Source organism: Vulpes lagopus, chromosome 3 (genome assembly GCF_018345385.1).
Source record: "Vulpes lagopus strain Blue_001 chromosome 3, ASM1834538v1, whole genome shotgun sequence".
In the NCBI taxonomy this organism is placed as follows: Eukaryota; Metazoa; Chordata; class Mammalia; order Carnivora; family Canidae; genus Vulpes; species Vulpes lagopus.
Genome location: NC_054826.1, coordinates 94708368 through 94724246, shown reverse-complemented (window position 1 = coordinate 94724246; position 15879 = coordinate 94708368). Strand labels below are relative to the sequence as shown.

The 15879-nt window shown below is 50.7% G+C and overlaps 1 long non-coding RNA gene across 1 annotated transcript; it reads right to left on the bottom strand.

Moving 5' to 3' along the window:
- Positions 1 to 1680: 1680 nt before the first annotated feature.
- LOC121487628 lies at positions 1681 to 3892 on the bottom strand. The gene is made up of 3 exons (XR_005986880.1): positions 3702 to 3892; positions 3424 to 3573; positions 1681 to 2334 (listed from the first exon to the last, which is right to left on the bottom strand). It is a non-coding gene; the product is annotated as an uncharacterized LOC121487628 (long non-coding RNA).
- Positions 3893 to 15879: the final 11987 nt, after the last annotated feature.

Here is a 15879-nt window from a genome sequence, read left to right as displayed (position 1 = left end):
TATTCAAGAGAAACAGAGAGGCAAAGACAGGCAGAGGAGAAGCAGGCTTCCGGCGGGGAGCCCGATGCGGGACTCAATCCCAGGACCCTGGGATCACCATCTGAGGCAAAGGCAGACGCCTAACCACTGAGCTACCCAGGTGTCCCTCTTTTTTTTTTTTTTTTTTTAAGATTTTTTATCATTTTTAAATAATCTCTACACCCAACATGGGGCTCGAACTCACAACCCCAAGATCAAAAGTTGCACGCTCCACCAACTGACCCAGCCAGGCTCCCCAGGAGTATTTCTGTTTGGTTGTTAATGTGGTGTGCAAATGTATATACACATATGCATGTTACATGTAACATACATAGTGTAACATATAACATGCATGTATATATATATCATTGCCACTTTAATTTTTACTTTCTTTTGAAGTTATTTTAAAGATCTTATTTATTTGAGAAAGAGGTAGAGAGCATGAGTGGGGGGAAGGGTCAGAGGGTGAAGGAGAAAGAATCTCCTGCAGACTCCAACCTGAGCTCAGAGCCCAAAGCAGGGCTGACGTCATGACTACGAGACCATGATCTGACCCCAAATCAAGAGTCAGGTGCTCAGGGCACCTGGGTGGCTCAGTGATTGAGCGTCTGCCTTTGGCTCAGGGTGTGATCCCAGGGTCCTAGTATCAAGCCCCACATCGGGCTCCCTGCATGGAGCCTGCTTCTCCCTCTGCCTGTGTCTCTGCCTCTCTCTCTGTGTGTCTCTTGAATAAATACAATCTTTTTTTTTTTTTAAAGGAAGACGCTCAACCAACTGAGCTCCCCAGGTGCCCCTCTAGCAATGCTTTAGAAGGTGTACGTTCTTGGGAGCCTGGGGGGCCCAGTCAATTGAGCATCTGCCTTTGGCTAAGGTCATGGTCTCAGGAGTCCTGCATGGGGCTCCCTGCAGCTAGGAGTCTGCTTCTCCCTATACCTTCCCGCCCCTGAGTTATGATCTCTCTCTCTCTCTTTCTCTCAAATAAATAAATCTTAAAACAAAGAAGAAGTGTATATTGTAGGACCCAGAATTTCCTTCTGGAAACTCATCTTACAGAAATGCTTACACATGCACAGATACATGTCTGACGATATTCACTGTGGTAATTTAGAACAAGGGAGAGCAGGAAATGATAGAGAAATCCATCTGTAGGTGGAAGGGGGAGGTAAATTGTGCTATATTCATACTACATAGTCATTAAAAAATAAAGGTCCTGGGCAGCCCTAGTGGTGTAGCAGTTTAGCGCCGCCTGCAGCTCAGGGTATGATCCTGGAGACCCGGGATCGATTCCCATGTCAGGTTCCCTGCATGGAGCCTGCTTCTCCCTCTGCCTGTGTCTCTGCCCCTCTCTCTCTGTCTCTCATGAATAAATAAAATCTTTAAAAAAAATAAAAATGAAAAAAATAAAGGTCCTTCATGTATGCCGACTAGAAAAAGTCTCCAGGAAAAAAAGTAATAATTCAATGTTGTTGGTTTTTTCCAGATCATTTGTTTATTTGTTTATTTATTTATTTAGTGCAAGCAGTGAGAGGCAGAGGGAGAAAGAGAGAGAGAGAATCTTAAGCAGGCTCCACACCCAGCACAGAGTCCAGCACAGGGCTTGATCTTAGGACCCTGAGATCATGACTCAAGCCAAAGTCAAGAATCAGATGCTTAAAAAAAAAAAAAAAAGAATCAGGTGCTTAACTGAGCCACCCAGGTGCCCCTCAGATTTTAAGTGATCTCTACACCCACCATAGGGCCCGAACTCACAACGCCGAGATCAAGAGTCACACGCTCCACTGACTGAGCCAGCCAGGTGCCCCTGAAGTAAACAATAATTCTATGTAAAAGTCTTGCTACATCAGGTGTGGTACAGTGACATACTAGCTGGGAGCAGGACACAGATGCGGTCTCGGGAAGCTCCAGTCAAGGCTTCTCAAGTGTAGCTGCATAGAATCACCGAGATGGTTTGACACAAATGCCGAGGCCAGGAGGCCACCGTAGAGGTTCTGATGGGGTAGGTCTGGGGGCCTGGGCACACAGCAGGAATGAACTTCTGCTCCAAGAGCTCAATGAACACAGAAAGGCAGGGACCCCTGTGGGAATGGGGGTGTGGAGATTCTCCCAGAAGAAACGTGAGTGCCAGGACAGGCCCTTTAGGCTGCTCCTGTGGGACCTTCTCTTTTCTTTTTCTTTTCTTTTCTTCCTTTCTTTCTTCCCTTTCTTTCCTCCCTTCCTTTCTTTTTTTTCTTTTCTTTCTTTCACTTCCTGTTGGGTTCTCTGTGTGGTGGAATATTCAGACAGCTAGATAGTGAGCCCACTTTAAGCTAAGAAGTCCTATAATTGAGAAAAAACACATGTCTACACAGATCAATTTGGGGTTGACTAACTGCATTTTTAAAACCTCACCTAGGCAGCTTGTTGTTTCTTTCTGCACCAATCTCCCCGGAACATTATTCTCAGCGTGAGGTCACACCCACCATTTCAATACCACCTCCATTGCCAAAGGGGTGCTTCTCTTGGGTCCAGTCTGACCTGCTGGTACTCCAGTTTGGGGTGTATTTTGTTTTTCCTAATCCCAGAAATAGCCAAGCACTGGTCTCATTGCCTGAAGGAGTCACGAAGTGAAGCATAGCCTGAGCATGCCCACTCCTGCGTGCTTGAGCACACACCACATTCTTCAGGAAGCCCCAAGGGCCCCAATTCCAAGAAGGTGCATCTCACAGAAAGAATGTTTGCATCTTGCCAGAGGTTGTGGGGTGCAGGGTATAACTTTGGAAATCCTCGATACCCTGCAAGATTCTACCAAGATTGCAGCTTGTTATGCCCCAGGAAGTGCCCTAGGTGCAGGGACACTGTACACAGGCTGTGGGGTGGGGTGGGGGGAACACATGCTAGAGACAAGCTGGTGCGGTGTGAAAGGCCCCCAAAGAGAAGCTTCGCCATCCATGGTGCAGATGCGCCAGCTGGGGATAGCGGCAAGTCAGAGATGGCCACAGACACAGGCGGTAATTGGACCATGTCTTTATGGGTCCGCCCATCCATCCACCTGTTCATTTATTCAACAAATATTTATTTAGTGAACAGGACGGAAGTCAGGGCCCTGTCCCCAGTATGGGATACAGATGAGGAAGGGCTTGCGCTCAGCACGGCAGATGCCACGGGTGGAGGAGAGCGACTCTGAGCTCAGAGCTGGTGGAGAAGCCTTAGGGACAGTTTCTTCCAGGAAGTGATGCTCAGGCCAGGCCCTGAGAACCGAGCAGGAGTCATTCTCCCGGGAGAGCCCGAGAGGCGGGGCGGCCCGGGTTCCAGAAGAGGGCGTAGTCCGTGCAAACTCGGGGAGGGGGTCTTGGGGACAAGTCGAAGCTCACAGAGGTAAGTTCAGTCCAGGCGAAACAAGCGGTGGAAGCAAGCGAGGGGCAATACCTGTACAGCCTGGGGATGGCGGGAACTCCGCGCAGCCGAGACAAAGGGTGTCCAGGTGCAGGAAGGGCAGGTGAGGCTGGGGAGCTGGCCACGCACCTCGCCGGCGCCAGAAGGCCAGTGCGAAGTCTCAGCAAGGCGGATGGAGGAACCCTGCAGATTAAGAGAATGGGGCGGGGCGGGGGGTGATCAGAAGGTTAGGGGACTCCGTCGGAGGGTACTGGAGTCCCAAACCCGGGCCCCAGTCAGGGGTACAGCCTGCACATGCCCCCCACACCCACCCTATAGAGGGGATGGAGGTGGGCGGGCCCGAGTAAGCGGCGTCCGGAGGTCCCCTGCTTAGGACAGCCCCAGCTCAAAAACCACCTCTCCCCCACCGCCCGCAAATATTTACATCCTGTTTAGGCCGAGGCCTCCCAGGGCCTCAGATTTTCATGAATAAAATATGAGTTTCTAGGCCGAGCCTAGGAGGGAAGAAACCCCCGCCTGCTGGTAGGGACCGGAGGCAGTTTAGAGTTTCGGTTGCTGCCGCCTCCCGCGTGGTATTTGGAGGAAATTTGAATTGGCCGATCAAGGTGACCCGGGGCGGGAGATTTGGCATTTTCTATACCTTCTGGGGATTCTAGGAACTAAACCAGTGGCAGCGCACATCCCCCGAATTTTACTCATAGGGCTGTTTCCTGAGACACTCAGACTTTGACTCTTTTATCTTTCTGAAATGTGGTTATACTAAAGCCCAGGCTTTCATAGGCAGAGGGGGACTTTCGAAGATAATCCAGCCCAATGCCTTCCTTTAAAAAAAAAAAAAAGAAGAAAAAATATTTTTTATTTTATTTATTTAAGAGACAGAGAACAAGGGGATCTCTGGGTGGCTCAGCAGTTTAGCACTGCCTTCTGCCCAGGGCGTGATCCTGGAGACCCGGGATCGAGTCCCACATCAGGCTTCCTGCATGGAGCCTGCTTCTCCCTCTGCCTGTGTCTCTACCTCTCTCTGTGTCTCTCATGAATAAATAAATAAAGTCTTTAAAAAAAATAGTAGGAGCCACTGATGTGCCCCCATTTATTACAATTAATGAGCCAGTATCAACACATTAATTAGGGGCACCTGGGTGGCTCAATTGGTTGAGTATCTGCCTTCAGCTCAGGTCATGATCCCAGGGTCCTGGGACTGAATCCCATGCTGGGCTCCCTCCTCAGTAGGGAAGGTGCTTCTCCCTCTCCCTCTGCCCTCCATCGGCTCATGCTCTCTCGCTCCCTTGTGTGCTCCCTTTCACCATCAAATAAAAAATTTTTTAAATGCTCATAAAAAACTTAGTATTAATTAAAGTTCATAGTTTGCATAAATATTCTCCCTTTATGTTCAAACAGTTTTATGGGACTTGACAAATGAATAATGTCATGTATCCTCTATTTCAATATCTTATAGAATACTTTCACCTTCCTAAAAATCACCTACACTCCACACTACATCCTCCTACCTCCTCCTCCTCCCCATGCAGCCCCAAGCAACCACTAATCTTTGTATGTTCTCCATGGTTTTGTCTTTTCCAGAATGTCATATGGTTAGAATTACCAGTATATGGCCTTTTCAGACTGGCTTCTTTCAACTAGCAATATATATTAAACATTTCTTTCAAGGACCCATAGAAACTTCCATCATGAGTAATGGAGACCTTACAGGTTGGTTGAATATTTCACATTCTTTGTCCAGTCGCACTCCTTCCAAAGATGTGGAAATTCTTTGAAAATGACACAAATTTCTTTTTAATTATAATTAGAGAAGGATTCGGGTTGATGCCTGGACCTGCTTCTTGGACCTTCAGAGAATTTTTCCCCTAGTCCTTCTGATGCTTTCTCCTCAAAAAATTTCTTCACCAACCATTTTTCTCATGAATTTTTGCCTCTCATTTGGTCTTATTTTCTCTTCTGACCACTCTGTAAAACCTCGATTGGAGACAATGTTGGACCAGGTGATGGGGAACCCTTATAGATGCTCACTGATGATTAGCTGAGTGGCCCTGGGTCAGAGAGAGACTTTTGTCTCTCTGGACACTGTTTTTCCTCCGCCGGGCATGTGCTAGAATCCATTTCCTCTGACATTTTATTTAATCTCTACAAGTCATTAGTGAAGAAATCCTTATTCCTTTGTTCAATGCACGAGAGAAACACAGTGAGGCCATGAACCATTTGCTCAAAGCCAGGTGGCCAGCAAGTGCCTGGGGTGGGATGGATTTGAACCCAGGTCACCAGACCAGGCTTTAAACCTCCACTTCTTCCTTGGGCAGGCCTTAATTTTCATTTTGATCCAAATTTTTTAAAATGTCTCAAATTTCCCTGGTTTTCACAGTGGCATAACAGTGTCAGTAACCTGAAGAAATACTTTTCCTGGGAAAGAAAGTTCTGGTTTAGGAACTGCTGACCTAAAACCAAACAGGAAGTTGAGCATTCCTGGCTTAAATGGACCATCTGGGACTCTACTAGAATCAGTCCAGAGTGGGGGTGGGGGGAGTGGCTGGCAGTTCCCTTCAGCCCAGGCTCAGAGGAGAGAGGAGGAGGACTCAAGACTACAAACAGTCATGGGGCCTGCTGCCCTTCTAGGAGCTGGAAATCGAGAGGTGGGGGTGGGGAGCAGTAACTGGAGCACAGAGCACACAAGAGGGAGAAGCTAGGGAGGCAAATGCTGAGGACCCAGCCACTGTGCTAATGGGGAATAGTGCTCTGGGTGGGGGCTGACATCAGGCAAGGGGTGGGTGAATCACCCACGGGGCGTTTGGACAGCCTCCCAGGCTGGGGCTAGTAGGTTCTTGCAATGCGTAATGCAATACTCTGTCTCAGGGAGCCCTGCCCCTTCGTTCCTGGCCTCTGGTGGAAATCCCTGGCAATTCCGAACTCTGAGAGAGCACAGTTACTGCTCCTACAGAGTGCTCACTGCATGCCCTGTGCCCTGTGAACTCTGGAGAAACTGCTACCTCATTTTGCAGCCCCAGAGAGAGAAACTGCCCAGAGCAGCAAAGACTGTTGCCCAAGGTCACAAAGACAGTAAGTGGCACCAGGATTATTCTTCTTTTTTTTAAAAGATTTTTTTAAAAAGATTTTTGTTTATTTATTCACAAGAGACACAGAAAGAGGCAGAGACATAGGCAGAGGGAGAAGCAGGCTCCCTGCAAGAAAGCCCAATCTGAGACTCGATCCCAGGACCCCAGGTTCATGACCTGAGCCAGTCAAGCCCTCAACCACTGAGCCACCAGGGTGCTACATGGCACCAGGATTCTAAGGGTGGCTGATGGTCCCCAGAGGCTGCACAACCCCACACTATGGCTTGTGTCTTGGGAAAGACCCCCTAGACCCCATCTGTATCTGCTTTCCCAGGGAACACCCTAGGACCTGGGCCTGGGGTGTCATCTCTGATGTAGGAAAAGATGTTAGGGTTCAAAGCTAACAGCCAAGAAAAAATTCTTGAGACGTCTTTGGTGCAAAAAAGGTGATTTTATTAAAACATGGGGACAGGACCCATGGGTAGAGAGAGCTGCCCTGGGGTCATGAAAAGTGGCTCATTATGTACTTTCAAGTTGGGAGGGTGTTAGGGAGAGCTTAATTCTCCAAGGAGTTTTGGAAGCAAGGTTCCCAGGACCTTGAGGGGGCTAGCTATTGTTGGGAAAAGGTCATCTATTACTGTCTAATAAAACCTTAGTCATGAGACCCTTCAGATGTATATCGGTGAGCCATATGCTTGGAGAATGATCGCCAATGTGGAAGTAGAGATAAAGGAGATTTCTTTTTTTTTTTTTAAGATTTTATTTATTTATTTATTTATTTATTTATTTATTTATGAGAGACAGAGAGAGAGGCAAAGACATAGAGGGAGAAGCAGGCTCCCTGCAGGGAGCCTGATGTGGAACTTGATCCCTGGACCCTGGGATCACACCTGAGCTAAAGGCAGACGCTCAGCCACTCAACCATCCAGGGGCCCAGAGATAAAGGAAATTTCTAAAGGAATTTTTATATGTTAAAGTAGACTTACAGGGTCCTGGGGGGTCAGGCTAAGATTATCTTTGCCCTTAGCAAAGTGTCAACATCGAGACAGCTGAGTCCCTAGAGGAATGTCACTCTGCCTGTTTCAAGGACTTGTCAGTGGGCTGTAGGTAATAGGAAATTTAATTTTTCCTCTGCCTTTGTTTCCCACATCAATCTCCTCTTCTACCTGAGGCAAAAATGGGGCACCAAGGATGAGGCTTCTCAAATGTCTGGAGCATTTGAGTCCGGTTGGACTCTAGGAAGGAGTACTCTGGGGAACCGGCAGCAGCCATGGGAGGCCAACCTCTGGGAAAACAGGATTCACTGATTTTTTTTTTTTTTTTTAAGATCTTATTTATTTACTCATGAGAGACACAGAGAGGCAGAGGACATAGGCAGAGGGAGAAGCAGACTCCCTGTTGGGAGCCCCGTGTGGGACTCGATCCCAGGACCCAGGATCACGTCTGAACCAAAGGCAGACGCTCAACCACTGAGCCATCCAGGCGTCCCAGGTTCACAGATTTCTGCCCAGGGGTGGCTCCCTGAGCTGGGGCTTCAAGGCTGAAAAGCTGATGGGGCCCAGTGGACCGTGCCCCCGTCCAACTCCCCACCCCCTGGCAAACAGTGCACCGAGACTGAGTCATCCAGCAGGAAGACAAATGGCCAGACCCATGTTTTAGCAGAGAGCTGGAGTGTGACCAGGTGGAAGGATAGTCTAGGCTGGGCTGGCAGGGACCCTCACCTTCCTGCAAGGCGTGGGCCAAAGAGGTGGGGGAGATCAGGCCCAAAGCGCACTTGGCACAGGGGAGGAAGGCAGGCCCCTGCAGGCACTGGCCCCCGGACACAGGCTCCCAGCTGAACTAGCTGCTCCCCTCAAGCAAGGCTGGGGTCTGGTTTTGTTTGTGTTTTTTTTGAGAGGGAGGTCAGTTTTGCAGCCGGCCAACATATGGCCCACGTCTGAGGATCCCATCCAAGTCGAGGGACTTCACTTTTTACCAACGCACCCCCCTTACTTCCAGGCAACTCTTTTTCTTTTTCTTTTTCTTTTTTTAAGTTTTTTAAGTTTTTAAATTTATTTTTTAGTTATCTCTACACCCAACATGAGGCTCAAACTCACAACCCTGACATCAGGAATCACATGCTCTTCTGACTGAGACAATCAGGCACCCCCCAGGCAACTCTTCATCGAGGTTTCTGACCTTTCAAGATCTTCAGAAGATGAATTTTAGTCCCCAGTTTCTTTCTTTCTTTCTTTCTTTCTTTTTTTTTTTAAAGATTTTATTTATTCATTCATGAGAGACACAGAGAGAAGCAGAGGGAGAAGCAGGCTCCACACAGGAAGCCTGATGCCAGACTCGATCCTGGGAGCCCAGGATTACGCCCTGGGCCGAAGGCAGGCACTAAACTGCTGAGCCACCCAGGATCCCCCCAGTTTCATAAAATAAGGAAATCAGTTCAAAATATTCCAAGGTCTTAGAACATTCCCAAAGAGTATGATTTTGTGTCATTTATACGTTTGTCATTTTTTAAATAAGGATTATAGAGTCTTTCTTTTCTTTTTTTTTTTTTTAAGATTTTATCTATTTATAGAGACACAGAGAGAGAGAGGCAGAGACACAGGCAGAGGGAGAAGCAGGTTCCACACAGGGAGCCCGACATGAGACTTGGTCCAGGGTCTCCAGGATCATGCCCTGGGCTGCAGGCAGCACCAAACCGCTGCGCCAACATGGGCTGCCCACGTTTGTCATTTAAAAGCAAGTGCTAAGAGGCTCCTGGGTGATTCCGTTTGTTGAGCACCTGATTTCAGCTTGGGTCATGATCCCCGGGTCCTGGGATGAGCCCCTCTTCAGGAATCCCTGCTCAGCGGGGAGCCTGCTTCTCCCTTTCCCCCTGCTGTTGCCCTTCCTGTGCTCTCTCGTTCTCTCTGTCAAAAAAAATAAAATCTTAAAAAAAAAAAAAATAGGGTCGCCTGGGTGGCTTAGTGGTTGAGCGTCTGCCTTCAGCTCAGGGAGTGATCCTGGGATCCAGGGATTGAGTCCAGCATCAGGTTCCCTACAGGGAGCCTGCTTCTCCTTCTGCCTGTGTCTCTGCCTCTCTCTCTCTCTCTCTCTCTCTCTCTGTGTGTGTGTGTGTGTGTCTCTCTCATAAATAAATAAAATCTTTTTTTAAATTTTTTTTTAATTTTTTATTTATTTATGATAGTCACAGAGAGAGAGAGAGAGGCAGAGACACAGGCAGAGGGAGAAGCAGGCTCCATGCACCGGGAGCCTGATGTGGGATTCGATTCCGGGTGTCCAGGATCGCGCCCTGGGCCAAGGCAGGCGCTAAACCGCTGCGCCACCCAGGGATCCCAATAAATAAAATCTTAAAAAAAAAAAAAAACACCTGAAAATAATTTACCCCCCATATCCTGCCCTCCATCTTAGGAACCAAAGACCAGGATGATGGGGTGAGAAACCTGCTCAAAGTCACACAGAGATTTGGGGGGAGAGCCCAGGATTCTCCCTCCAGCCCCATCCTCATCTAAAGACCCCCTCATACTACCACTACCCTGATCTAAAGACTGTCACCTCATACCCACCCTGATCTAGGGACCCCCACCCCGCCCCCACGCTGACCTACAGATTCCCAGCCCCACCCTGATCTAGGGACCCCCACCCTGCCCCCACGCTGACCTACAGATTCCCAGCCCCACCCTGACCTAGGGACCCCCAACCCTAGCTGCACCCTGACTTAGGGACCCCCCACTTCATCCCTATCCTGATGGAGGAGGGACTCTACCCCACCGCTACCCTGATCTAGAGGCTCCACTGTGACTCTGGTCTCAAATGTTTCCAGGAGGCTCCAGTGAGGAGACCAGGGTCAATGCGCTGACCCCAAACCCAGGGTGAAAAGGCCAGAGGGCAAATCAGACTCTAGCTGATGAACCGTCCCTTACTTGTGGCTATTGTTGGGCACAACAGCAGGGGGAGGCCACCTGGCTTTCTTCTCTGGGCCTCAGGTAGAGATCCCGGTGGACAAGAAACCTGGCTGCAGGTTGGGGGTGGGCAGGCAGGCACCCCATGACCCAATAGGTGGGGGTCCTTTGGTAGATAAGGTTGGATGGCCTGGGTGGGTAATACCCTCCAGATTGATGGCAGCCCCTCTGACTTGCTCCAGGGCCTCTGGAAATTTCAGTTCAGCGTCGGTTGGCCAGAGGGGAGGTCTAAGGTACAGAGAAGAAGAGGGGTGTGTGGGGGAGCTGTGGGTCCTTGACCCCACATCAGCATCCCTTCCCCCTGCACAAGGCTGAAGCCCCCTGGGCCATACAGGTCACCAGCCCTGGGATCCTATGGAGCTTGACAGGAAAGAGGAAAAGGAGACACAGTGCCTCAATGGGGAAACTGAGGCAGGGGCAGTTTTGTGTCTTGCATAGAGCCCCAGGGAAGCTTCATGCAGGGGCTGCTCCCAGCTTCCCAGGCTGGGGAGGCAAGGAGGCAGCTTGCTGATGACATACACACCCTCCCTCCTGCCGAAGACCAGGAGGTGGGTTTTGGCCTCTTCCCTTCCCCTTCCCCTGGCCTCTTTCCTTGCCCTTGCCCTGATCAGAGCTGACGGCTTCAGACTATCATCTCTGCTCCTGCTGCCCCAGCCCCACCAACATGAAAGGACAGGAGTGACTGCTCGGCAGGGAAACAACCCCTTTCCCTGCCTTTCCCAACCCCTTTCACTGCCCCTCCTGGCACCTATGGGGTGGAGGGTCAGGCCCAAGCACTGGGCTGTGTCTCCATCAGAGCCCTCATGATTTGGGACTGTCTGTCTGTCTGCATGGAGGAGGAGCCAGTCATTCCCATTTTGCAGACAAGGAGACTGAGCCTGGGCCATGTGTGCCTCGTCTAGGGTCACCCAGCTAGTGCACTGCCCGAAGTTCAAGGTGGCTCAGGTCCTGCTGATTCCTGATTCCCCACCTGGTCTCTGCCCTCCACCGCACACCCCGCCCCAGTGCTGCCTCTCAAAGTGAAGGATGTATCGGCATCGCTGTTATCACAACCCCAGAGGGACACCCAGCCAGGTGCTCCCCACCCTGATCACCCTGATCGGGACCCCCTGGAAGTGTCCCTGTTTGGGGCACCACTTTTCCTCAGGTCCAACTCTGGTTCTGAGGCCACAGGGAGCTCTGTCCCTGGAGAGTGGGATTCAACACAATGTCCCTTCAGGAGCTGGCAAGAATGCAGATTGTCACGGCAGGGCAGCAGGCTTGGAAAACAAGCGTGCCTTGTCCCTGCCCTGCCAGGCTGGACTAATTAGTGTCCAGGCCACCAGGAGCTTTGTTAGGCAGGCCCTGGGGCCCACCCTGCACCCCACTGCAGGAAACAAAACCCTCCCCTGCTCAGAGGCATCAGGGGCTGGGGAGCCTCCTCTGGCTGGGAGGAGCCAGGAGCCCAGAGTATGGGGGTCCCATCCTTGATGATGTGCTTCCTCAGCCCAGTCCCAGCCAGAGCTTGAGGCCCTGGGTTGCTGAGAGGCCATGCCTTTCTGTCTACACAGCTGGGGCCCACCCCTTGTCCCTGACTGCCCTGCTTCTCCTCCCTGTCTGTCACTGCACTAGCCCTGTGTGGTCTAGGGAGTCAGGCTTCAGGTCTAAAATTCATGCCCCTGGGGCAGCCCTGGTGGCTCAGCACCACCTTCAGCCCAGGGCCTGATCCTGGAGACCAGAATAGAATCCCATGATGGGCTCCCTGCAGGGAACCTGCTTCTCCCTCTGCCTGTGTCTCTGCGCCTCTCTCTCTCATGAATAAAACTTTAAAAAATATTTAAAATTCATGTCCTTCCCCTGCTTAGAACCCTTCAGGACTCCCTGTTGTCGTTAGGAAAAAACCCACCTCCACAGCCCTGCCCTGTGAGACAGGAGGCACTCGCTGACCAGGCCAGCCACCTCCTCCACCCTCACCTAAGTGAGCCCTAGTTCCCTTATGTTCCTGCCACATGAGCTCAGGACCCCTCCCCACATCCCCTGCAGGCTGCTCCCTCAGCCTGCCACACACTTATCCTTCAAGATGCCTCTGGGCTATCACCTCCTCTAGGAAGCTGCTATTAAGAATTAGATGTGGTCCAAAGCATGCTTCCCTACCTCCATCAGAGCTCTTCTTGGTTTATACTATGTATGCACTAGCAAAGCAATTTTGTAGCCACACACTGGGCAGAAGAGGGGCTGAAGGATTGAAAGCAGTAAAAGGGGTTTTGTTGCTAGGACAACAGTAGTTTGAATATGAGCTCTAGCTTTCTTTTTTTTTAAGTTTTTTTTTTTTTTTTAAAGATCTTATTAATTCATGAGAGACACAGAGAGAGGAAGAGGCAGAGATACAGGCAGAGGGAGAAGCAGGCTCCATGAAGGGAGCCCGATGTGGGACTCGATCCTGGGTCTCCAGAATCAGGCCCTGGGCTGCAGGCGGCACTAAACCACTGAGCCACCCGGCCTGCCCTTAAGATTTTATTTATTGATGAGAGACACACAGAGAGGCAGAGACATAGGCAGAGGGACAAGCAGCCTCCCTGCGGGGAGCCCAAAGTGGGACTCGACCCCAGGACCTGGGATCACAACCTGAGCCAAAGGCAGTTGCTCAACCACTGAGCCACCAAGGCATCCCTAGCTTTTGTATATTATGCACACGTGGACCACATCTGTGGGATGCAGGGGCGGTTTATGAAATTTGAAACCACAGGGTAAGCTGTAGAGAAAGAGACTGCCAGTTTTAGAGGGCTGGTAGTTCTCCTGATGGTGCTGTGCCTCGTGGCACTTTATCTTTGTTGCTGAAAAGCAACAGGGTTTGGACAAATGACCTCTCTCCAAACATCTGGCTCACAGACCCTGGGAACATGATGACATTGAGGGTTCAGAGGGCCCCAGAAGGCAGGGGGGAACGGAAGGATGTGTGAGCTGGTCCAAGAAAAGCCAGACTGGGCAGTGTAACTCTTAAGAAACCAAGGTGGCTTTAGGACACCAGGACTGGGGTGGGACCAGGAAAGTCACTGCCCTGGGCCTCAAAGCCAGAGTGAGCCTCCACAAGACACTGGTCCCAAAGGTTCCAGGAACAGCTGCCAACACTGACCAATGTTTCCCCATCAGCGGGAAAGTGAACAAAGCAAGAGCTTTACAGAAAGCCAGAGGCACTTAATTTAAAGGGCTGGTCATTGACTCCAAGGGAGGCGCTTACCTTTTCCTGGTGCCAAAACATCCTTTCTCATAGGAATCGGTGAAGGCACAGTTGTTTTTTTCCAGCAACTTTTCATGATAAAATAACAGACTGGGAATGTATCTGCCAGCCTCTAGTTGTGTTTCTGGTGGGAGCACTGGGTGACCTGTATGATATCTCCGAAGAACTCGAGATGTCCCTGTGGACTCAGGCCACCTATGCAGGGAGTGGGCAGCCCTAGAGGAGGAATGGCCAGTGGGTGGTGTCCCTGGCAGTCTGTCTCCCTGGGCAAGAGGCTCGCAGACACACAGAACAGCCATGCTCGCCAGGGTGTGTCTCCACTCTGGCCCGAGTGACTCAATGCACAGATGTGCAAACTGGGGTACGAGGAGAGAGGAATATGGAATAGTAGCTGTGAAGGTCGGAAGCCAAGGGACAGCCTGGGAGGAGGCCCTGCAGCTGGCACCTTCTAGAGACTTCCTTTGGCAAGAGGAGACCAGGTGTCTGGCCCAGCTCACTCGGGACCCAACGAGGAAGTAGCTCCAGAAGGAGTGGAGTCCATGAGCACCTAAGGCCTCCTCCCAGAGAGGGGGGTCTCCCCCTCAGCAGCAAACCCCTAAGACAGGAGCCCCTGCTGCCCCTTCACTGTCTCTACTTGGTTCGAGGCCCAGGAGGTGTAATCACTAACACACCAACTCTGGCCCTGGGGTGGTCTGGGTGCCACTCCCTACCTGCCCGGAGATCATGTGTCGGACCCCCTCCCACAAACAGGACCAGAAACAGATCCCGTTCCTGGGGCATCCTGAGGTTTACATGAGTTTATAGACTCTCGGTTGCTTAGAACCAAGGCTGGCATACAGAAAAGAATAAATGCAGCACACGTAGGCACTCAGTAGGTGCAGGTAGAACTGGAACTGGCACGTTGCATGCTGAGGCTCCTCTCAGCATGGCTCTGGCGGTCCCCCATGGAGGGAGCTGGTCTCCCACGTTACCTGCTCGAAGCTGGAAGCTTCGGGACCTCAGATTGGAGCTCAAGGTGGCATCTCCCTGCCCTCTCTACACCCAGCACTGAAGCACAGAGGCCTGGCTGATCTTGCCCTCGTGAGCTGTGTGAGCTTGAGGGTGTCCTTAACCCCTCCATGACTCAGTTTCCTCCTCTCTAAAATGCAAGGGCCAGACCGCATATAAAAAGAACTGGCCCACAATCCGCAGCCTGCGGTCCAGGAAGACAAATGATACCCTCCCCTACTAGTGATCGGCCCCAGATGGCAGGGACTCCATCAGTAGCCGCCAGCTTCCTGAATTCTTGCCTTCACTTCCAACTCAGGACCAACCAGAAAAAAACAGATATATTGCCCAGCTCCATCGCAGAGGTGATATCCACCCTGATTCTAGTTATCCTGCCTCCATTTTCCCTGTGCCAACAGCCTCCGACCCAGACATAGCTACACCTTCCCTTTTGCCCGCCCTCAGGCTCTCTGGCTCCCTGGCCAGCCGGGAGTGTCTGCAAAACACAAGCCATGTGGCCGACTCCCTTGCGATACAGCCAGCTCTGGATCAACCCCCTTTGCTTGTCCTCATCTAAGTGGTCCTCATTTATTCCTGCAACCCATACGCAGTTCTTAGCTCGAGACCTACCCTGTAATAAGTACTCAGCAATGCCAGCTTTGGGTTCACTTGGCCAGCCTTGGTTTACCATCTGTCCTTAGGAAATGGTGGAGGCCACACGGACAAAGTCCCCAGGACCTTGAAAACCCTGGACAGAGAGAAGTGGTAGCAGAGACCTTCCCTCACCGCTGGGGCTCATAACACTGTGGGCTGTGTCAACCCAGAGGGAGGTGCCAGGATCCTCTGGCCCGGAAGGCAGAGTCCACGTGTTTGCAAGTAAGGGTGTGGCCTTCAGAGTGATGGCCTCAGCTGATATCTCCATGGTGATGTCACTCCCAGCCCCAGCCAGGGACCACATCTGAACAATCATTTTTTTGTGTTTTGAACAGAAACACAACATCCAAACAATCACCTTAACAGAAATGGGTTTAAATTCCTTTTGTTAGTTAAGTAACACATATATCGACTGTGGAAAAATGCAGAAAAAGGGAGAGAAAAATCCTAGAGATTCCCTTCACCCGAAGCCCACCACCATTGCCAGTTTTCTCCCCCCATCTGTGGCTTACAAGATTGAGAGTTTAGCATACACACAGTTTTACCACATGCATTTTTTAAACTGAAGCATAATTAACATAACACATTATTTTCAGATGTATGTTACATG